The 23,667-nt window shown below is 46.1% G+C and overlaps 1 protein-coding gene across 19 annotated transcripts in view; it reads left to right on the top strand.

Moving 5' to 3' along the window:
* Positions 1–23,667, top strand: part of PLEKHA6 (pleckstrin homology domain containing A6) — a 605,411-nt gene that overhangs the window by 289,766 nt on the left and 291,978 nt on the right. The gene's annotated exons all lie outside the window — the stretch shown is intronic.

Raw genomic sequence — 23,667 nt, 5'->3', positions numbered from 1 at the left:
GAACTCATGTTTCCTTCTTCAGGGACTAAATATGTCAGGTCTAGAACATAACGTATCAAATAAGAGTAAACAGGATAGTACATGATATCACTTTAAAAGTATGTGAGAGAATGCTGATTACTCAAACACTTACAAGTTGCTCCACATTGGATAATAAGTAACAGATATTCATAAAAAAATTGAATGAGGATGCTCTCCAAGTGGCACGTCAGGGAGAGGGCAGGCAGGGACGCCCTGATGAATCATCCATTAACAAGAACCACATTACAGCAGCCAATAAGGGGATCTAATCAAGTGTAATAGAAGCCATAAATGAAAAAGGTCTCATGTTTGTTATTTAAGACAAAAGAGTAATAGAAGTCTCAAGCAAATGGATTATTAATAGAGGGGCTCAGTTAAAATATGTATTATATTAGTATAATCAATAACCTAATAAATCCAGTCCAGGTAAAAGTAACAATAGATACGTATGTGAAGCTATATAGAAACAAACTCACCCCAATAGAAGGAGAGCGTACAAAAATATTAAACTATTATAAAGTGCGCACCAATGGTATCTCTGTAGTATCACATGGAGCCACCTCAGGATTATCCAAGAGGAATGGAAGTGCAAAAGAGCTAGTATAAATAGTGCTAATTCAACGTTCACACGCCAATAATCAGCTGTCCATGTTTGGCGCCAAATATGATGAATCATTAAGTGTTTAGATTCTCCCCCTATATTGCTGCACAAGGCAGCATCATGACAGCAATCAGCGTTCCCTCGGCCCCGTGAGCGCGCAGCGCCACCCCACCCACTGACATCATGCCTATGTGCGGAGCACACGCAGGGCCACTGGCACGCCCAACTGGCCACAGCTGCCATAGGGCACCGTTCATCCACTCAGCAGCAAAAAAACCTAAGGCATGCTGACCCCACATGGGGGGAATGTGAACTACAGGCACGCAAGGCAAGGCCTGGATAACAAAAGGCCCCTCTGGGGGGAAAAAACCACAGAGGGGGCCTGGGCGGTCCAGGTGGCAGACAGTGTCACAGTCGGCGCCCTCCACCAGGCCACCCCAGGACTGTCGGCGGGAACATCCATTTACTCCACTTATTTCTATGTACATAATAAATGGCACAAATAATTCACTATATCAAATCTTTTGATTCGTTTTATCTCGCTGATTTTTTGCAATAAACATTATGGTTTTATATCTTTGTATACTCGTGGTTTTTGCCATATAAAGTCCCAGAGCAATATTTCTATTTTTTCTTGGTCTTTACACAGTTGCAAGAAAAAGTATGTGAACCCCTTGGGATTACGTGGAGTTTTGCATGAATTGGGCATAAAATGTGCTCTGAACGTCATCTAAGTCACAACAATAGAAGAACACAGTCTGCTGAACATAATACTACACAAACATTAGATGTTGCCATGGTTTAATTGCACATAACATGTAAACATTCACAGTGCAGGGAGGAAAAAGTATGTGAGGCCCTAGCTTAATGACTTCTCCCAGAGCTAATTGGAGCCAGGAGTGAGCCAACCTTGACTCCAATCAGTGTGATGATATTGGATGTGTTGCTGACAGCTGTCCTGCCCTTAAAAAAGACACACCTGTTTTGGGTTTACTGGTTTCAAGAAGCACTGTCTGATGTGAACCATGCCTCGCAGAAAAGAGCTCTCAGAAGATCTACGATCAAGAATTGTTGACTTGCATGAAGCTGGAAAGGGTTACAAAAGTATGTCCAAAAGCCTTGAAGTTCATGTGTCCACGGTAAGACAGACTGTCTACAAATGGAGAAAGTTTAGCACTGTTGCTACTCTCCCTAGGCATGGTCGTCCTGTAAAAATGACTGCAAGAGCACAGCGCAGAATGCTGCATTAGTAAAGAAGAATCCCAGAGTGTCAGCTAAAGACCTACAGAAATCTCTGAAACATGCTAACATTTTTGTTGACACATCTACAATAAGGAAAACATTAAACAAGAATGGAGTACATAGGAGGACACCACGGAGGAAGCCATTGCTGTCCAAAAAGAATATTGCAGCACGTTTGAAGTTTGCAAAAGAGCACCTGGATGTTCCAAAGCACTACTGGCAAAATATACTGTGGACAGATGAAACCAAGATTGAGTTGTTTGGGAAGAACACACAACACTATGTGTGGAGAAAAAAAGGCACAACACACCAACATCAAAACCTCATCCCCACTGAAAAACATGGTGGAGGGAGCATCATGGTTTGGGGCTGCTTTGCTGCCTCAGGGCCTGGATGGATTGTTGTCATTGATGGGAAAATTAATTCCAGAGTTTATCAAGACATTTTGCAGGAAAATGTACGACCATCTGTCTGCCAATTGAAGCTCCGCAGAGGATGGGTGATGCAACAGGACAATGACCCAAAGCATACAAGTAATTCAACAAAACAATGGCTGCAACAGCACAGAATACGCCTTCTGGAGTGGCCCAGTCAGAGTCCTGACCTCAACCCGATTGAAATGCTGTGGCATGACCTTAAGAGAGCGATTCACACCAGACATCCCAAGAATATTGCTACACTGAAACAGTTTTGTGAAGAGGAGTGGTCCAAAATTACTCCAGATCGTTGTGCAGGTCTGATCTGCAACTACAGGAAACGTTTGGCTGAGGTTATTGCTGCCAAAGGAGGGTCAACCAGTTATTAAGTCCAAAGGTTCACATACTTTTTCCTCCCTGCACTGTGAATGTTTACATGTTATGTGCAATTAAACCATGGCAACATCTAATGTTTGTGTAGTATTATGTTCAGCAGACTGTGTTCTTCTATTGTTGTGACTTAGATGACGTTCAGAGCACATTTTATGCCCAATTCATGCAAAACTCCACATAATCCAAAGGTGTTCACATACTTTTTCTTGCAACTGTACATTGGGATGTTGGCAAAAATAGTCTAAATGGTAGGACATTTTACCATATTGTTAATTTTTGCATTTTAATGGGATAATGGGACAGCATGTGTTTAAACTTGAGCACAGAGCATTATTCCCAGAGCAAAAGCGTATCTACCCTGACGAAGTCCACACCCATGGACTCCTAAGGCGTCCTTATCTCTTTTCGTGCAAGGTTAGCATGAGCAGTAGACGATCAGTCAAGTCAAACTTCCCATATTTTATTAAACTGTTTTGGACACCCCCTGGAGGTATAGGTGATTTTATAGAGTGGTACAACTGAGTTAACTAATGTTTTCCAGCAATTCAGTTGCGAGGGTTGATCAGCCTTCCATATCAAGACTATGGCCTTCCTGGCATAGAAGAGCAACAGACCAAGCAGTGTCCTTGTCACCCTATTAAGTGCCAGTAATCACACATCCACTTTTTTTGGGGGACCTTAGTAGTGGTCAGGGATTGGATGAAACAAACAACCTCCGGCCTTAACTCACTAATATGAGGGCAGTGCCAAAAGATATGAAAAAAAAATCAGCTGGTGTGCCTGCACAACACCAGCAGTGAGGGGGCACCTCAGGGTATATTCTGTCCAGTCTAGATGGTGTTAAGTAGACCATCTGTAGTATTTTAAATTGTATCAGTTTGTCTCTCGTTGCCACCAGTTGGGAAAGGGGATAGTCCCAAATATCCTTCCAATCTGCTCCATCTAGTTCTGCCACCTCCACCCACCACTTCTAGAGTAAGGAGTCAAGACCCATGTGAATTGAGGGTAACAGCGCTTTATAAATGACTGATAGTGGCCTTTTTAAGGAGGAGTCACATAGGAGACACTAGTAAATGTTGCGAATCAACACTGAATTGTGAGTGATATGCATAACTAAGTTGCAGAAATCGGAAGTAGTGAGAATTCAGAAAGTCGTATTGCATTTTTAAGCGATCTAAGATGATTAGGGAAGCCCTATCTCATATGTTGTTCAAATATTTAATACCTTTTGAGGCCCAGAAATTTTTCCATTTTGAACATGTAATGTGATTGCTTAAGCTGGGGACTTTTTTCAATGACCTGTCCTATAACTGCCATGGTCGTTGAGCACCCTTGAGTGCTACTTACTCAGTGCTATTTTGTTAGTGAGGATGTTATTTCTTATTTTAGTTTTTTGATCGTATTATGTTGAGCCAGGGTATATGCCCAGAGGCTCTGTTTAGTAACCTTTTGCTTGAAAATCTAATAAAACAGAGAATTAAAGAAAAAATTTACATACTATTTGGCTGTAAAGCCATCCAGACCAGGCATTTTGTGAGTAGACAGTTGTGACATTGCAAAATCAATTTCATAAAAAAATATGAGATTGTCTAGTTTCCTCCTCATTCGAGGGAATTCAGAAGGGAAGGAGGTAGTCTCAAATATCCAGTTAGTTGGTCTTCAGTTTATACAGTAGGAGGTATACAGGGTAGAATAAAAGGAGATAAAGACATCCTCAACCTCATAATGGTAGGTGTGTGAAGAACCCGTACAGTCCAGTATACAAGGAAAAGAGGTAGGGGCATGATGTGGGCTGGCCAAGTATGCCACAAAGCTACCTGCCTAGTTACAATTCTGAAATATTTTCTGCTTCGTATATAACATCTCTTTTCTTAGTGAGGTCCAGCAGACAGTCTGTATGCTCTGTTTTTAAGGAGCCAATCAGTGTATCAGGCAAGGTGTCATTAATGTAATACTGCCCTACATAGCCGACTCCAGCTCCTCAGTAAGAATGCAATTATTTTTACATAAAATACCAGTAATGGACATAAAAGGGACCCCGCAGGGCTGCTTTAAAAGCTTTACATTCCAAGGAAGGGGAGGCAGTGCCAACATTGAGGTGCCAGAAAACCGCAATGCCCTTGAATTATTCCCTCATCACCACTTGATCCCCTAACTACTGAAAATATAAGTGCCACATTCCCATACCCGTAGAAGGAAGGAGTTGAAGTTCCAAAGCAAGAGGAGCATGGTCAGAAATACACCTGGACAGGTATGAGGAGCTAGATATCAATGGAAGTGTCAAGGATGAAGCAAAGGCCAAATCACTTCTAGACAACGGGAAAGTGACTGGAGAGTGCAACATTTGGTGCAGCTCTGCATAGTAACCAATCAGCTTCTAGATTTTATTGGAAAAGCTTAAAGTGGTTGTAAAGACTCAAAGTTTTTAACCTTCATGCATTCTATGCATTAAGGGAAAAAAAAAAAATTTTCCGTGCAGGAGCTCCCCCCTACTCCCCTAAGTCTGCTCTCATTCCAGCGATGTGCACAACAGCCTCGGCTGTCCCGGGACTCTCTCTCCTCATTGGCTGAGACAGGAGTGGGAGACATTGGCTCCCACTGCTGTCAATCACAACCAGTGAGCCAATGAGAAGTGAGAAGGAGCCGGGCCAAGCCACGGCTCCATGTCTGAAAATACACATGGACCAGCGGGTGCCCCATAGAAAGCTGCTTGCTCTGGGGGCAGCAGACAGGAGGTAGGGGCCAGGAGTGCCAGTTGGGGACTTGAGGATCTGGGCTGCTCTGTGCAAAACCACTGCAGAGAGTAGGTAAGTATATGTTTGTTATTTAGAAAAAAAAATACCTAGCCATTTACAGAGTGATCACAACGTACCGTCCCATAAGGGTTAGTGTCCCATGGACAATATCAGCAGAGAGAGATTTAGCCAATAAAATTGAGTCTTCCCTAGAATAGGAGGTACATGTGGTGTTTGAGGACTTTGCAATCCAAGGTTTTTTAAGCGCTAAGACTTTGGAACCTGTGATGGGTCTCTTGGAGACATATTTTATCTGGGTTGTATTTTGTAAGAAAAGGAAATAATTCATAAAGTTAAGGCATAATACACGAAACATCAAAATATTATAACAAATCTAGAAAAAATACAGAGTATCTTGTATCCTTAGAGGAAAAGACATGAGTAACATTAACAAAGAAACTAGGCAGCAAACCTACAACAGTAATCTCATAACCATCCCAAATATAGAGAGCCTGAGATCCCGTGTTAGAGAGGGCTGCTGATGGCCAACCAGAAAATCTCAGTCCAAAACAGTTTCCTCAAATAAGGTAGGTAACAGGGAATATAATGATGAAAACAACAAAATGTGCGGTGAATTTCACATGAAGTGCAACCTTGCCAGAGGAGGCATCATCCCTAGTATCATATTGCGAAAAACACTTGTTATGTGGGATGTTGCATATGCCTCCAATAGTACAAACACAAGAATTAAAATATCCACATTTTTATTACAAAAATCCACATTAAAACATAGTGGACTCTGTTTAAAAACAATACAAAATGTGGGAGGTTATATTAACACCAGCAACCTTACATATCCCAGTTGAGATGTCTGTATGGTCTATGTAGTTGGTTGATGCGTTTCTGCAGGACCTCACACCTCACTTGAATCCACAAATAAGCACATAAAATTGTAACTGAAAGTGGGGTCCCAGCCTGGTAGCATGGGAGAATCTCAAAATCTAAAAAAATCAGTAAGGATAAGGAAGAGTAGAGGCAGTCCAATTCACCACGCAAGGTACAAACCAGCAAGAATAAGTTAAAAAAAAAAATGGGATTCTTGGGAGTGACTATGACATAAAGGTGCAGCTTAATTATAACATCTCAGGAGGTAGTGGATAGATGAGGAAAACTATGCAATAAGTACTTCCATTAAGGTTTTCCCCAGGATGGCATCTACAGTCTGTTGACATGCTATAGGAAATCTGAAAATGCAAGGTCAGTATAAAAAAGGAGTAGTAAGACAAAAAGGCAAAATGCAACAATATAAAACCAGGTGCTCACAACAAAGCAAAGCAGGGAAAACCTGAAAATACTTAGCTGCAGCAGCTAATTCAGCCAGGTTATAGTTTCTTTAGGAGAGGTGAAGAGGAGAGGCTTGCCAGCGGAAAGTTTTTGCAGAGAATAACATGGCGTGTTGCAGGCCTTGAGCTCCTAAACGTGCTTTGACTTCAAGGAAGGAGGCACCTTGCTTCTACCAGACATCAGCTCAGATTTTGGGATAAAAGGAGATTTGAAGTAGAGCTCCCAGTGGTTCTGCCAGTTCTTAGGATAGTTACTTTATCTTGAAAATTGAGTAAACACTGTGGTGGTGATGGTGCTCCCTTTGTAGAAGGGTGGAGTGTGATGACTGCACTCTATGGCAAAAGAATGAGGCAGAGTATTGGACCTCAAGGTGTCTTTTCAGCCATGTAGTAGGGTGCCCTTTAGATTTGTCAGGATAGCCAACAAAAATGCAGGTAGTTCTTACATAACCTGTTTTCCAGATCATCCATTTTAGACTCGAGAATCACCATTTGACTGAAGGTTTCCTGTACTGAGGCAGAGAGCGGGGTTGTCTGGGTAGCCTCTCCTTGGGGCACAGTATCAGGCAATGTGCTGAGAGGTGCACTGTCAGTGTCTGGTACCAACTCCCTGAATGTCTAGCGATGGGAGATCGACATCCGCTCATTCCAGGGAGAGCAGTTGTGCGGGTGTTCTAGATACAGGGTGTTGTCTTATATTAACTACCTGCCGACCGCAGATAGCCGAATGACGGCTGCACTGCGGCCGGCCAGTTCTGGGTGGACGTCATATGACGTCCTCCCAGAACGCGCTCTCCTGGGGGGGGGCGCACCCAGCAATCTCCGTGATCGCTGTGTCCTACGGACACAGCTGATCACGTGACGTGGTAAAAGGCCAATCACAGCGGCCTTTTACCACGTGATCAGCCGTGTCCAATGACACGCTGATCACCGGGAAATGCAAATGCCAGTTCTCGGCTGCACTTTCCTCACGCTGTCAGATTGTGAGGAAAGTGCTGCCGAAAACCGGCAGTTGTCAGAGCAGGGATCGCCACACACAAGTTCCGCCCACCTGTGCCCAGCAGTGCGCCCACCTGTGCCACCCAGCAGTGTCACCATCTGTGCCCAGAAGTGCCACCTACCTGTGCCCAGTAGTGCCACCCACCTGTGCCCACCAGTGCCACCCACCTGTGCCCACCAGTGCCACCCACCTGTGCCCACTAGTGCCACCCATCAGTGCAGCCCAGCAGTGCTGCCAGTCAGTGCCACCAGTCAGTGCCCAGCGGTTGTGCCAGTCAGTGCGCAGCAGTGCCGTCAGTCAGTGCCCAGCAGTGATGTCAGTCAGTGCCACCTATCAGTGCTGTCTATCAGTACCCATTATCAGTGTCGCCTATCAGTGCCGCATATCAGTGCCACCTATCTGTGACACCTCATTAGTGCTATCTATCAGTGCCGCCTATCAGTGCCCTTCAGTGCTGCCTATCAGTGCCCATCAGTGCCGCATATCAGTGCCCATCAGTGCTGCCTCATCAATGCATATCAGTGAAGGAGAAAAATTACCTGTTTGAAAAATTTTATAATAGAAACAAAGAAACTTTTTGTCAATCAAATTGCAACAGCGCTGAAAGCTGAAAATAAGAGGGAATAAGTGCCCGGTAGGCAAGTGGTTAAGATACATACTTATATATACTACACAGGGGATCCAGCGCCATTTTGCCAGTGATATTTAGCTAGCAGAGGGAGAGGATTCAGCAACAGAAGAGCAAATACTGCAGGATAACTGTAGATAATAGTAGAGATGGAACTACGAGATTACCATGTGTCCCAGTTTGCTATTAAGCCATGTCCTATGCCAACTTTATATTATGCGCCTTTAGAAAAGGCTTGCTTTACTGCCTTTTAGCCTGTCAAACATGCATCTCAAAAGTCTTCTCTTCCCAATTTATGCTAGCATTTTTTATAAGCAGAAAAAAAAAACAGTATAAAATAAATTCTGGATAAAAAAAATGCTGATAACAGTGTTTTTGTGCCAGCTTGTAGTAGCGTTTTAGGAGCATTAACGTTTTAACAGTACATGAACAAAGAAAGAACAAAAAAAAAAAAACTTGAGAAAACCTATTAGGAGCATTTTAGTAGCATTTAGAAGCATTCAGTGTTTTTTTTTCTGCTGGGAAAACGCTCTCAAAAACTCTATAAAAACACTTTTTTTCTGCTCCTATAAGCGCTGAAGCTTGAAAAAAGCTTCTAGCATAAAATAACGTGCATAGCAACATAGGTTAATACTATTAGCTTCTAGGAGCAGAAAAAAAATGCTCATAATGGCTTCTAGGAGCTTAAAAAAACACTAGTGTGCATGGCTCCATAAAGGATAAGTTCACCTTTGGAACATGTTACATGTTCTACTCATTTTTAGGGGTGGAACATGTTCCCATAGCTGTAGCCACGCCCACCAACCCCCTCCCTCTAACAGATATTATGGGGAAACTTCTCATACTGTCAGATTTTAAAACCGCACAGCCGTGCGAGGCTCTGCCCACATGCCTGTGTCACTCATTCACAGTGTTCTGTGAATGAGTTCCTACAAGTCCCATCAGCCTTAGTGGCTGTGGGCTTGTAGTTTTCAATGAACTACCACGGTGCTGTAGAGTGCTGTGGTAGTTCATTGAAGCTACCTGTCAGAATGTCTGCTTGACTGTACATCCCATAAAACAAGCAGATATTCTGACAGGTCTACAGGAGACTTCCATGGCTTCGGCGATCTACTGATCGCTGGTACAATGCTTTACAGGCTCCTTTGGTCAAAAATAATTAACGCAAATTTTTTTACCTGCAAAAAAATGTGCACTTATTATTTTTGTCCAAAAGGTGAACCTATCCTTTAACCGCTTCACGCCTAAGGGTGAAACAAATCTTAACGCCTAAGCACAATCTTGCAACTTTGACATGTGTTAGTAAAACCGTACATATCACAACTACTTTGTACAACCAGGTGAATTATACCTTATTCTTTTCAGAACAAATTGGGCTTTCATTTGGTGGTAAATGGTAATGGATATCTCCTGATTTTTTTTTTTTATTATCAAAGGAAAACTGGCCCAAAACAGTAAAAAAAAAATTAATTTTTTGTAATTTAGCTGTGTGTTTCTTATTACTACCATAACCTGCTACCAAAGAACAACCCAAAATAAAATTTCCAGCTTTTGACGATCGCAGTGATACCATATATGTGTATGTTATTTGTTGTTTGTACCCGTAGTACAGCCCAGAAACAATAGTGTGCATTTTGTTTTACCTAAAACACACTGACACCAATTAAAAAAAACCTGACCTTTGACCTTAACCTAAACACTAACTGAACTAGATCAAACCTTCATCTAGGTATTTTTTTTTTTTTTTTAATATTTATCTTTTTTTTTAACAAACAGTTTTTTTTCCCCTCAATGTATCTCTCCTCCATTCATAGAGGAAAAAAAAACAAGGGGGGGCAGACTGTACAGTGACTGATCACTGTGAAAGCCAATCAGAGGCTATCACAGCGATCCGGAATCAGATGACCCGGGGCTCTCAGTGACACCCCGGTCTTTCTGCTGGGAGTGCGCAGTGCTCCCAGCACAAAGACAGATATGCAAATATGCAACCCCACGGAAGATAGCCCAGTTGTGTGAGGCCGCATATTTGTGTTAAGTCGCCGTGAAGGGGTTAAATTCCCATCCTAATTGAGAGTTTGTATTTTTATACATGACTGTTTAGGCATGCAGTGCCTTACTCATCCCTCTTTCCACATGATTAATACTTTGAACTGCTTATAGTCTAATAAAAACTGGAGAAATGGTGGTGTTCTAAAATGTTTGCCTAGTAGATTATATTGTAACTTACTGTGCTGAAAAAGATACAGTCTTTTTGACTTTCAAGTGTACATAAATTAAAGTAATACCATCATAAATGTGAGCATTTATTATCTAGTTCTTTTGATACACATGACATTGCTTGTATTACATTTGCTCCTAAGTTCCATTTCTCTGTACCAGCAAGTCAAATAAATTGTGCAGTTCATCTGAGCTACAAACGGGGGCCTTTGCTTTGAATGGCTTAAGCCCCGCTTCCCCTGTGTGTGGCATCTCTCACCTGTTCTGTCTTCCCTCCTGTGCTGGAGAGAGGATCCCATGGACCATACCTCTGACAAGAGCCTGCCCCCCTGCAGAGTCGCTGTGCTAGGTAGTATGTCTTGCTGTACCTGCTGCATGCTCACATTACCCACAAACTGCCTGCATCAGGCTGAATTTGCATGCTGAACTGTTACATGCACACATTCATGTAGCCAGTCAAAAGAGCATTTTTAAAAGTCTATGTAAAAGGTAAAACATTTTTTAGTTTTGGATACAGTAGGAAAGATTTGGAACAGACATGCCAAACTGATGTCCTTATGGGCTGCATGTGGCCCTCCCAGCAAGAAGGCTGAGAATGCAGCCCTCTCACACCTTCTCTGCGGTCCTCTGTAAATTAAAGGCAAAAAGAAACCATTGCTTCTCAACTGTGTGATAAATTACACTTGCTGGCATAATTCTGCAGCTAATGTATTATTGCCCCTTTCTCTGGGATTAAATATAGCATGTTGCAATTTTTACTATAAATGTTAAAGGAGAAGTAGAACCAAAGCTTTCTCTTATGGATTATTTCTGCACTTCTGTGACCCATTTTCAGCAGATAGCAAGCTAAAGCCTGCTGATGTCTCTGAAAAGATCACAACCATATGGTTTAGATCCACCCAGAACCCTGGACCGACACCAGGAACCTGAGCCAACCCCTCCCACCACCTTCACAGCCCAGCACTCCAGTGAGCTCTGGATGATCAGGGTGAAGGGAGAGATCTGTGCAATCACTGTCTTTGATCGCCCAGTTCTCTGTGCAGAGCTGTCGGGGGACAGATGCTGCATCCATCTAGGTAGGTGAATTTTTTTTCCAACAGCCCATAATTCTTTTAAGCTCTGAAGTGCCAGTCTTCTTCTGGAATGAAGTAGACGAGACCCTCAGTAGACCGGATACAGTCCACAGTAGACATAATACAGCCCTGTTTGAAGATATTGTTCATTCAGATCCACCCTCTGTTTTATCAGAGTTCAACATGCTTAGCTTAGACCATCTGTCACACTTGTTTGCTGTATCTCATCTGGGGAGATTCTCTGACTGCTCTGACTGACTGTTCTGACTGACTGCTCTGACTGACTGCTCTGACTGACTGACTGTTCTGACTGACTGCTCTGACTGACTGACTGTTCTGACTGACTGCTCTGACTGACTGACTACTCTGACTGACTGACTGCTGTGACTGACTGACTGCTCTGACTGACTGACTACTCTGACTGACTGCTGTGACTGACTGACTACTCTGACTGACTGCTGTGACTGACTGCTCTGACTGACTGACTACTCTGACTGACTGCTGCATAGTTGTCAACATTTGAAAAAAAGTTTTTAGGGACACTTTCGTTGTGGTGGGAGATGATGGGAAGGGGGAGTGTGTGTGTGCGCAGGACAGAGATGGCAGGAAGGAAGAGTGTGTGTGTGCAGGACAGAGATGACAGGAAGGAAGAATGTGTGTGTGCAGGACAGAGATGACAGGAAGGAAGAGTGTGTGTGTGCAGGACAGAGATGATGGGAAGGAAGAGTCTGTGTGTGCAGGACAGAGATGACAGGAAGGAGGAGTGTGTGTGTGCAGGACAGAGATGACGGGAAGGAAGAGTGTGTGTAGGATAGAGATGACAGGAACGAGGAGTGTGTGTGTGCGCAGGACAGAGATGGCAGGAAGGAAGAGTGTGTGTGTGCAGGACATAGATGACGGGAAGGAAGAGTCTGTGTGTGCAGGACAGAGATGACAGGAAGGAGGAGTGTGTGTGTGTGTGCAGGATGGAGGAGTGTGGGTTTGTGTAGGATGGAGATGACGGAAAGGGTGTGTGTGTGCAAGACAGAGATGACGGGAAGGAAGACTGTGTGTGTAGGACAGAGATGACGGGAAGGAAGAGTGTGTGTGTGCGCAGGACAGAGATGACAGGAAGGAAGAGTGTGTGTGTGTGCGCAGGACAGAGATGACTGGAAAGAAGAGAGTGTGTGTGCAGGACAGAGATGACGAGAAGGAAGAGAGTGTGTGTGTGTGCAGGACAGAGATGACGGGAAGGAAGAGTGTGTGTGCGCAGGACAGAGATGACAGGAAGGAAGAGAGTGTGTGTGTGTGCGCAGGACAGAGATGACGGGAAAGAAGAGAGTGTGTGTGCGCAGGACAGAGATGACGGGAAGGAAGATAGTGTGTGTGTGTGCACAGGACAGAGATGACAGGAAGGAAGAGAGTGTGTGTGTGTGTGTGCAGGACAGAGATGACAGGAAGGAAGATAGTGTGTGTGTGTGTGTGCACAGGACAGAGATGACGGGAAGGAAGAGAGTGTGTGTGTGCAGGACAGAGATGACAGAAAGGAAGAGTGTGTGTGTGTGCGCAGGACAGAGATGACGGGAAGGAAGAGAGTGTGTGTGCGAAGGACAGAGATGACGGGAAGGAAGAGAGTGTGTGTGTGCGCAGGACAGAGATGACGGGAAGGAAGAGAGTGTGTGTGCGAAGGACAGAGATGACGGGAAGGAAGAGAGTGTGTGTGCGCAGGACAGAGATGACGGGAAGGAAGAGAGTGTGTGTGTGCAGGACAGAGATGACTGGAAAGAAGAGAGTGTGTGTGCGCAGGACAGAGATGATGGGAAAGAAGAGAGTGTGTGTGCGCAGGACAAAGATGACGGGAAGGAAGAGTGTGTGTGTGCAGGACAGAGATGACAGGAAGGAAGAGTGTGTGTGCAGGACAGAGATGACGGGAAGGAAGAAAGTGTGTGTGTGTGTGCAGGACAGAGATGACGGGAAGGAAGAGAGTGTGTGTGTGCAGGACAGAGATGACGGGAAGGAAGAGTGTGTGTAGGACAGAGATGACAGGAAGGAGGAGTGTGTGTGTGCGCAGGACAGAGATGGCAGGAAGGAAGAGTGTGTGTGTGCAGGATAGAGATGACGGGAAGGAAGAGTCTGTGTGTGCAGGACAGAGATGACAGGAAGGAGGAGTGTGTGTGCAGGACAGAGATGACGGGAAGGAAGAGTGTGTGTGCGCGCAGGACAGAGATGACGGGAAGGAAGAGTGTGTGTGCGCGCAGGACAGAGATGACGGGAAGGAAGATAGTGTGTGTGTGCACAGGGCAGAGATGACGGGAAGGAAGAGAGTGTGTGTGCGCAGGACAGAGATGACGGGAAGGAAGAGAGTGTGTGTGCGAAGGACAGAGATGACGGGAAGGAAGAGAGTGTGTGTGTGCGCAGGACAGAGATGACGGGAAGGAAGAGAGTGTGTGTGCGAAGGACAGAGATGACGGGAAGGAAGAGAGTGTGTGTGCGCAGGACAGAGATGACGGGAAGGAAGAGAGTGTGTGTGTGCAGGATAGAGATGACGGGAAGGAAGAGTCTGTGTGTGCAGGACAGAGATGACAGGAAGGAGGAGTGTGTGTGCAGGACAGAGATGACGGGAAGGAAGAGTGTGTGTGCGCGCAGGACAGAGATGACGGGAAGGAAGATAGTGTGTGTGTGCGCAGGACAGAGATGACGGGAAGGAAGAGAGTGTGTGTGCAGGACAGAGATGACAGGAAGGAAGATAGTGTGTGTGTGCACAGGACAGAGATGACGGGAAGGAAGAGAGTGTGTGTGTGCAGGACAGAGATGACGGAAAGGAAGAGTGTGTGTGCGCAGGACAGAGATGACGGGAAGGAAGAGAGTGTGTGTGCGAAGGACAGAGATGACGGGAAGGAAGAGAGTGTGTGTGTGCGCAGGACAGAGATGACGGGAAGGAAGAGAGTGTGTGTGCGAAGGACAGAGATGACGGGAAGGAAGAGTGTGTGTGCGAAGGACAGAGATGACGGGAAGCAAGAGTGTGTGTGCGTGCAGGACAGAGATGACGGCAAGGAAGAGAGTGTGTGTGCAGGACAGAGATGACAGGAAGGAAGAAAGTGTGTGTGTGCAGGACAGAGATGACGGGGAGGATGAGTGTGTGTGTGCAGGACAGAGATGACGGGAAGGAAGAGAGTGTGTGTGCAGGACAGAGATGACGGGAAGGAAGAAAGTGTGTGTGTGCAGGACAGAGATGACAGGGAGGATGAGTGTGTGTGCAGGACAGAGATGACAGGGAGGATGAGTGTGTGTGCAGGACAGAGATGACGGTAAGGAAGAGAGTGTGTGTGCAGGACAGAGATGACGGGAAGGAAGAAAGTGTGTGTGTGTGCAGGACAGAGATGACGGGGAGGATGAGTGTGTGTGTGCAGGACAGAGATGATGGGAAAGAAGAGAGTGTGTGTGCGCAGGACAAAGATGACGGGAAGGAAGAGTGTGTGTGTGCAGGACAGAGATGACAGGAAGGAAGAGTGTGTGTGCAGGACAGAGATGACGGGAAGGAAGAGAGTGTGTGTGTGTAGGACAGAGATGATGGGAAGGAAGAGAGAGTGTGTGTGTGTGTGTGTGCAGGACAGAGATGACGGGAAGGAAGAGAGTGTGTGTGTGCAGGACAGAGATGACGGGAAGGAAGAGTGTGTGTAGGACAGAGATGACGGGAAGGAGGAGTGTGTGTGTGCGCAGGACAGAGATGGCAGGAAGGAAGAGTGTGTGTGTGCAGGATAGAGATGACGGGAAGGAAGAGTCTGTGTGTGCAGGACAGAGATGACAGGAAGGAGGAGTGTGTGTGTGTGTGTGCAGGATGGAGGAGTGTGGGTTTGTGTAGGCTGGAGATGACGGAAAGGGTGTGTGTGTGCAGGACAGAGATGACGGGAAGGAAGACTGTGTGAGTGTAGGACAGAGATGACGGGAAGGAAGAGTGTGTGTGCAGGACAGAGATGACGGGAAGGAAGAGTGTGTGTGCGCGCAGGACAGAGATGACGGGAAGGAAGATAGTGTGTGTGTGTGCACAGGACAGAGATGACGGGAAGGAAGAGAGTGTGTGTGTGTGTGTGCAGGACAGAGATGACAGGAAGGAAGATAGTGAGTGTGTGTGCAGGACAGAGATGACAGGAAGGAAGATAGTGTGTGTGTGCACAGGACAGAGATGACGGGAAGGAAGAGAGTGTGTGTGTGCAGGACAGAGATGACGGAAAGGAAGAGTGTGTGTGCGCAGGACAGAGATGACGGGAAGGAAGAGAGTGTGTGTGCGAAGGACAGAGATGACGGGAAGGAAGAGAGTGTGTGTGTGCGCAGGACAGAGATGACGGGAAGGAAGAGAGTGTGTGTGCGAAGGACAGAGATGACGGGAAGGAAGAGTGTGTGTGCGAAGGACAGAGATGACGGGAAGGAAGAGTGTGTGTGCGTGCAGGACAGAGATGACGGCAAGGAAGAGAGTGTGTGTGCAGGACAGAGATGACAGGAAGGAAGAAAGTGTGTGTGTGCAGGACAGAGATGACGGGGAGGATGAGTGTGTGTGTGCAGGACAGAGATGACGGGAAGGAAGAGAGTGTGTGTGCAGGACAGAGATGACGGGAAGGAAGAAAGTGTGTGTGTGCAGGACAGAGATGACAGGGAGGATGAGTGTGTGTGCAGGACAGAGATGACGGTAAGGAAGAGAGTGTGTGTGCAGGACAGAGATGACGGGAAGGAAGAAAGTGTGTGTGTGTGCAGGACAGAGATGACGGGGAGGATGAGTGTGTGTGTGCAGGACAGAGATGATGGGAAAGAAGAGAGTGTGTGTGCGCAGGACAAAGATGACGGGAAGGAAGAGTGTGTGTGTGCAGGACAGAGATGACAGGAAGGAAGAGTGTGTGCAGGACAGAGATGACGGGAAGGAAGAGAGTGTGTGTGTGTAGGACAGAGATGATGGGAAGGAAGAGAGAGTGTGTGTGTGCAGGACAGAGATGACGGGAAGGAAGAGTGTGTGTAGGACAGAGATGACGGGAAGGAGGAGTGTGTGTGTGCGCAGGACAGAGATGGCAGGAAGGAAGAGTGTGTGTGTGCAGGATAGAGATGACGGGAAGGAGGAGTGTGTGTGTGTGTGTGCAGGATGGAGGAGTGTGGGTTTGTGTAGGCTGGAGATGACGGAAAGGGTGTGTGTGTGCAGGACAGAGATGACGGGAAGGAAGACTGTGTGAGTGTAGGACAGAGATGACGGGAAGGAAGAGTGTGTGTGCAGGACAGAGATGACGGGAAGGAAGAGTGTGTGTGCGCGCAGGACAGAGATGACGGGAAGGAAGATAGTGTGTGTGTGTGCACAGGACAGAGATGACGGGAAGGAAGAGAGTGTGTGTGTGTGTGTGCAGGACAGAGATGACATGAAGGAAGATAGTGTGTGTGTGTGCACAGGACAGAGATGACGGGAAGGAAGAGAGTGTGTGTGTGCAGGACAGAGATGACGGAAAGGAAGAGTGTGTGTGTGTGCGCAGGACAGAGATGACGGGAAGGAAGAGAGTGTGTGTGCGAAGGACAGAGATGACGGGAAGGAAGAGAGTGTGTGTGTGCGCAGGACAGAGATGACGGGAAGGAAGAGAGTGTGTGTGCGAAGGACAGAGATGACGGGAAGGAAGAGTGTGTGTGCGTGCAGGACAGAGATGATGGCAAGGAAGAGAGTGTGTGTGCAGGACAGAGATGACAGGAAGGAAGAAAGTGTGTGTGTGCAGGACAGAGATGACGGGGAGGATGAGTGTGTGTGTGCAGGACAGAGATGACGGGAAGGAAGAGAGTGTGTGTGCAGGACAGAGATGACGGGAAGGAAGAAAGTGTGTGTGTGCAGGACAGAGATGACAGGGAGGATGAGTGTGTGTGCAGGACAGGGATGACGGGAAGGAGGAGTCTGTGTGTGCAGGACGGAGATGATGGGAAGGAGAAGTGTGTGTTTGCTGGACGGAGATGACGGGAAGGAGGATGAATGCAGGACGGAGATGATGGGAAGAAGTGTGTGTACAGGACAGAGATGACAGGAAAGAGGAGTGTGTGTAGGACAGAGATGAGGGGAAGGAGGAGTGTGTGTGTGCAGGATGGAGAAGATGGGAAGGAGGGGGGTGTGCAGGACAGAGATGACGGGAAGGGTGTGTGTGTGCAGGATGGAGATGACAGGATGGAGGGGGGTGTGCGCGTGTGCAGGATGGATATGACTGACAGCCATCCCCACCAGATAGAGACACCAAATGGCTGCTACTCACTTCCCCCATAGAAAAATAAAAGGCAAGAGATGCACAGAGCCCAATTAGCAGCGCAGAACCCAATTAGCAGCGCAGGGCCCAATTAGCAGCGCAGGGCCCAATTAGCAGCGCAGAGTCCAATTAGCAGCGCAGAACCCAATTAGCAGCACAGAACCCAATTAGCAGCGCAGAGCCCAATTAGCAGCGCAGAACCCAATTAGCAGCGCAGAGCCCAATTAGCAGCACAGAACCCAATTAGCAGCGCAGAGCCCAATTAGCAGCGCAGAACCCAATTAGCAGCGCAGAACCCAATTAGCAGCACAGAACCCAATTAGCAGCACAGAACCCAATTAGCAGCACAGAGTCCAATTAGCAGCACAGAACCCAGAGTCCAATTAGCAGCACAGAACCCAATTAGCAGCGCAGAGCCCAATTAGCAGCGCAGAACCCAATTAGCAGCGGAGAACCCAATTAGCAGCGCAGAGCCCAATTAGCAGCGCAGAACCCAATTAGCAGCGCAGAACCCAATTAGCAGCGCAGAGCCCAATTAGCAGCGCAGAACCCAATTAGCAGCGCAGAACCCAATTAGCAGCGCAGAGCCCAATTAGCAGCGCAGAGCCCAATTAGCAGCGCAGAACCCAATTAGCAGCGGAGAGCCCAATTAGCAGCGCAGAACCCAATTAGCAGCGCAGAACCCAATTAGCAGCGCAGAGCCCAATTAGCAGCGCAGAGCCCAATTAGCAGCGCAGAACCCAATTAGCAGCGCAGAGCCCAATTAGCAGCGCAGAACCCAATTAGCAGCGGAGAGCCCAATTAGCAGCGGAGAGCCCAATTAGCAGCGCAGAGCCCAATTAGCAGCGCAGAGCCCAATTAGCAGTGCAGAACCCAATTAGCAGCGCAGAGCCCAATTAGCAGCGCAGAACCCAATTAGCAGCGCAGAGCCCAATTAGCAGCGCAGAACCCAATTAGCAGCACAGAACCCAATTAGCAGCACAGAGTCCAATTAGCAGCACAGAACCCAGAGTCCAATTAGCAGCACAGAACCCAATTAGCAGCGCAGAGCCCAATTAGCAGCGCAGAACCCAATTAGCAGCGGAGAACCCAATTAGCAGCGCAAAGCCCAATTAGCAGCGCAGAACCCAATTAGCAGCGCAGAACCCAATTAGCAGCGCAGAGCCCAATTAGCAGCGCAGAACCCAATTAGCAGCGCAGAACCCAATTAGCAGCGCAGAGCCCAATTAGCAGCGCAGAACCCAATTAGCAGCGGAGAGCCCAATTAGCAGCGCAGAACCCAATTAGCAGCGCAGAACCCAATTAGCAGCGGAGAGCCCAATTAGCAGCGCAGAACCCAATTAGCAGCGCAGAGCCCAATTAGCAGCGCAGAGCCCAATTAGCAGCGCAGAACCCAATTAGCAGCGCACAGCCCAATTAGCAGCGCAGAACCCAATTAGCAGCGGAGAGCCCAATTAGCAGCGGCGAGCCCAATTAGCAATGCAGAGCCCAATTAGCAGCGCAGAACCCAATTAGCAGCGCAGAACCCAATTAGCAGCGCAGAACCCAATTAGCAGCGCAGAGCCCAATTAGCAGCGCAGAACCCAATTAGCAGCGCAGAACCCAATTAGCAGCACAGAACCCAATTAGCAGCACAGAACATGCCTCTTCTTAGGCCCACTCCAGCCTCATACATATTGCAAGTCAAGGCTCAATGTGGCCTGGCATATTCATCTTCACCATTCCGATGCTGGCCACGCCCCCTCTCTGAGTCCCACTCAATCACATGCTGAGGTCATGGAAGAGGAGGTGGTGGGATGAGTCCGCCTCAATGTTTAACCCCTATGTTACTCCGGCACCACAGCAGTGTTTTGTGTGAGTGAAGGATGCTGAGTGTCCGTGACAGGCAGGGCTGGATCTAGCCTATCTGGTCTGGGGGTGCAGTAAAAAACAAAAAGTCAGGGGGCATAATGTCAACACTGTATGTGAGTCAGTGACAGTCTGTCACACAGTGTCCCGACCTGGGAAACACTAGTATGTATTAGGCTGTCAGTGGATTAGAATGATTACACAGAACCTGTGTCCCTTAATATCAGAGTCCCCCTTTTACATCAGGAATCCTCATCAGAGTGCTCTCTTACATCAGGATCACTAATAGAGTACCCCCTTACATCAATTATCCCCATCACAGGCCCCCCCTTACATAGATTGTTCCCATCAGCATAAGAATGCCTAAAATATATATATATATATAGCAGCCGCCACATCTAGTGATTGTTAAGCTGCATTATATTACATTTTTGGATTTAATACCACTGATGTTTGATGCACACTTTATCTACAAATGGAGTCCTTGCTTGGTCAAAGAACACACATGTTCCTTCTACTGTCTGCAGCTCAGTGTGTTATTCCCTTCCATGTGACCACGTCATTTCACATCACTTCCTGTTTAAGCAACCTTATGAGACCAGCTAGGCAAGGTTTATAGCATTTGTAGCAATATTAACCTCAAAAACCAAAGGTTTCGATATTGTAGCTTACCAATCCTAATGGTGGCTGCATTAGTTTTCTTTTTCATCTTTACTTGCACCTGGTGATTTGGCCAGTAAGGCTAAGTTCACATCTCCGTGTTCCTGCGGGCTGCGTTTTGCGCGGGCATGAGAGCCCATTAATTTGAATGGACTCCCGTGCCCCGGGACACACAGGGTAGAAGTTCCTGCACTTCTTTCGAAAACGCAGTCCACAGGGGAACCTCAGTTCCCAGTACGGTTGCGATTTCCAGTGCGGGCGGCGTGCCATTAGAAGTAATGGCACCTGCCCGCTGGTCGCATTCCTCTGTGCAGGTGGTGCAGCTGCATGAATTGTTGTGCGGATCCACAGCGGCACCACCCGCACAGATGTGAACCAGGGCTCACACAGTTTCTGTTTTACTCTGTTCTACTCTGTGTAGGGGAGCAGGGGAGCCACCCTTGAACAGCAGTATTGTCAATCTGTGGAGATGGTAGTAGCAGATTTAGATGGACCTGACTAATTGATGAAACTGAACTCCTGCTTACACTTTCTAAGCAGTTGCAGCATTTTCTTCCTTTTAGGATTTAGGTTTTATATAAAGAATAAAAGCAGACTATTGTAAGCACCCCTGTCAGTGTTAAAGCCTATCTCTGGGTTTACTTTCACTTTTGTTTGGGCCAAGCTGTCTCAAGCAAACAGTGTTGCTTAAACTGTTTATGCTGTCAGGGACAGGAATTTCCCATCTGCTGCTGGAACAAAATGAAGTTGAGATGAATGCTGCTTTTATTATTTAATACAAGGCTTCCTCTGACTGGCTGAGGTGGAAAGGCTGGAGACGTCTCAATTTATATTTCAGCCAATCAGAGGAAGACTTGTATTCACTGATACTAATACAAAGCTTCACACCCACGTGATCTAATTCTGCACATCACACTGTGTTTTGCAAACTGATTTCAGGGGTGTCATTAACTTAAAATACACACTCACAGCAGTTCACTACGGCACTTTTTTGGTGTGGATGTGTTGCGATTTGAGCCATACAAAATGCATGGCTCAAATTGCACCGCACAGAAATCGCATGTGACCTGCACAGGAATGCGGTACGGTTCCTATGCGAATTACATGCGATGTGCCACACCACATCATTGTGAACCCAGGCTTAATGTACTACTCTCCAAATCCACAGCCGTGCTAGCAGGGTCAAACAAACGTTAAGATGCTACTGCAAGCTGTCATTTCAATAACTCCATTCCAGCAGAGCATGAAGGATGTTCCAACCAAACATGGCTACTACAAGCATTTCTCCCTTACTGAACCTAAAACTGCTGTTAAGGCTACAAATCTGTGTAAAAAAAGTTCTGTTCAAAGGAGAAATATACTTAGCAAGCTCCTTTGCAGCAGACATCATGCGCCATCTCTAGCCAGACAGGCAGGTTGCACATGCCCTGCTCTTTACGGATTTCCTCCTCATACCTACTGTCCCTAAACAGACTTTGCAGTATTTCTAGTCAGCAAAGATAAAAAACATCATGCTCACTTAGTTGAAAATCTATGTAATCCAGCTTTATAATTTCCCAGTGGATTGCCTTATATTTGTTTTAAGGTTCTGTAGTGCTTTTTAAAGGGTGAGTTCACCTTTTGGACAAAAATAATAAATGCACATTTTTTGCGGGTAAAAAAATGTGCATTTATTATTTTTGTCCAAAGTAGTCTGGAAAGCATTGCACCAGTGATCAGTTGATCGTTAATGTCATGCAGGTCTCCTGCAGACCTGTCAGAATATCTGCTTGCTGTGCGGGATGTACAAGCAAGCAGATATTCTGACACGAAGCTTCAATGATCTACCACGGCGCCATGGTAGTTCATTGAAAACTACAAGCCCACAGCCACTAAGGCTGCTGGGACCTGTAGGCACTCATTCACAGAATACTGTTTTCAAATCTGACAGTACAGGGAGACTTCTCCCCTTACTATCTGTCAGAGGGAGGGAGGGAAGGCAGCAGCTGCAGCTATGGGAACATGTTACATGTTCCACCCTGAAAACTGGTGGAATATGTAACATGTTCTAAAGGTGAACTTATCCTTTAAGGACATTTAGGCATTTACACAGATAAGGGGTAAAAAAGTATCTTTACTGAATTAAAGTTGGAAATAAGTGTACAGAGAGTTAAAATGGTTGTAAAGGCAGAAGGTTTTTTTTACCTTAATGCATTTTTCATTAAGGTATAAAACCTTCTGTGATCAGCTCCCCCCCAGCCCCTCTATAAACCTACCTGAGTCCTATCCCAATCCAGTGCTTGCTGCTCTCTCTCCTCACTGGACATGGAGGCAGAAGCGGGAGCCATTGTCAATCAAATCCAGTGAGGACGGGGCTGAGCCCAGACAAGTGTCCCTATAACAAGTGGTGATATAGGGAAACTCGGAAGGGAGAAGAAGCAAACCAAGAGCGCTGGCGGGGGACCCCAGAAGAAGAGGTTCAGGGCAACTCTGCACAAAACCATTTTACAGAGCAGGCAAGTATAACATAAAGCTTTAGAATCACTTTAAATTATTATTATTTCAGGTACTTATGTAGCGCCATCAATTTACGCAGCACTTTACATATATATTGTACATTCACATCAGTCCCTAACCCTCAAGGGGTGTACAATCTAAGGTCCCTATCCCATATCCATACATACACACATTAGGGCCAATTTAGACAGGATCCAATGAACCTACCAGCATGTCTTTGGAGTTTAAATATAGGGTAATATGTACACAGAAAATATTGAATCTAGCCATGGCCATGCATATACAAGCAGTCAGCCCTAAACTATCTATGTATTCTGGTCTAAGCTGATAAGAAAGTAATAATGTATTTGCACACTTGTTGCTTAGCTGTAAATCAGGACCTCACTGAGTTTTGATAGTTGCTGTATGCTTCATTTGATGGTCAAGATCCTTACTTGTACACTAAAACTGCCATAAATACAGAGGGTTTTAATCCTTTCCTACTCTATCCAAAACAAAAAAAAAAGTGTTTTTGGCTATACATACAGTTTAATTTAAACCTGTATCTATTTTTTTTAAAAAAGTAATTTGTTTATATAGCAGGCAGCTAGCAGTGTTCCATCATATCTTATAGTGCCTGCCCACTTTCTTGATGCAAATAACAATGTCCTGAAAATGTTGCAAGCAGACAGGCATTTGCAAGAATTTGTTTGCATGTTAACTTTAATAACAATTCTGCAGTATGTACATACACACACAGTATGTGTATATGATTATATACA

Source organism: Staurois parvus, unplaced genomic scaffold (assembly GCF_062004578.1).
Source record: "Staurois parvus isolate SC_StPar_1 unplaced genomic scaffold, SC_StPar_1.0 ptg000074l, whole genome shotgun sequence".
Classification (NCBI taxonomy): domain Eukaryota; kingdom Metazoa; phylum Chordata; class Amphibia; order Anura; family Ranidae; genus Staurois; species Staurois parvus.
The sequence above is the reverse complement of the archived record's forward strand: the minus strand, read 5'-3'. Positions and strand labels throughout refer to the sequence as shown.